This window comes from Wasmannia auropunctata, unplaced genomic scaffold (genome assembly GCF_000956235.1).
Source record: "Wasmannia auropunctata unplaced genomic scaffold, wasmannia.A_1.0 LD335631.1, whole genome shotgun sequence".
NCBI lineage: Eukaryota > Metazoa > Arthropoda > Insecta > Hymenoptera > Formicidae > Wasmannia > Wasmannia auropunctata.
In genome coordinates this window covers 35,810-36,459 of record NW_012027259.1, presented here as the reverse complement: position 1 = coordinate 36,459, position 650 = coordinate 35,810, and positions in this window count along the sequence as shown.

The window sequence follows — 650 nt, the reverse complement described above, 5'->3', positions numbered from 1 at the left end:
TGATTAAAATGATGGCAAAATGATGGCTGCATGACTGCAAAACGTCCCATACCTTGATGGTGAATCTGACTGTCATTTTGACGTCTGTTTGATGTCATATTAAAAAATTACCTTGTACGGGAATAAATTAATGCAAAGCTAATATCCATTTCTACCAATGTAGATTAACGTTAATCTTAGTTATAACTTAGTCTTTATTTTTTTCTAAAATTGTTAAAATTAGAAAAAGACAAAAGAAAATTAAACTAATATTGAAGTTAATCAACATTGGTAGAAATGTACATTATAGTCTTAAATTTATTCATATATTAGATAAATTTTACTACTATAATATATTTTTTGAACATAAAAGTAAATTAATAATAACATATAATTATTGAAACGAGCACAGATAACATAAAGACAAAAATATAGAACTTATTATTTAATAATTTTAAAAATTTATATATACTATACATAAATAGTACATATCTATTATATATGTAACATCTACGTATATTCGAATGCGTATACATTGCAGTAAAACTGGTTTTATCGCTCGTACAAATACAAAATTATTAAAGAAATCACATAGTAATCACAGAGAATGTTATAAAATACGAAACTTAAATTTTTTATACGCGAACTATTGGCATTACAAAGAAATGTTT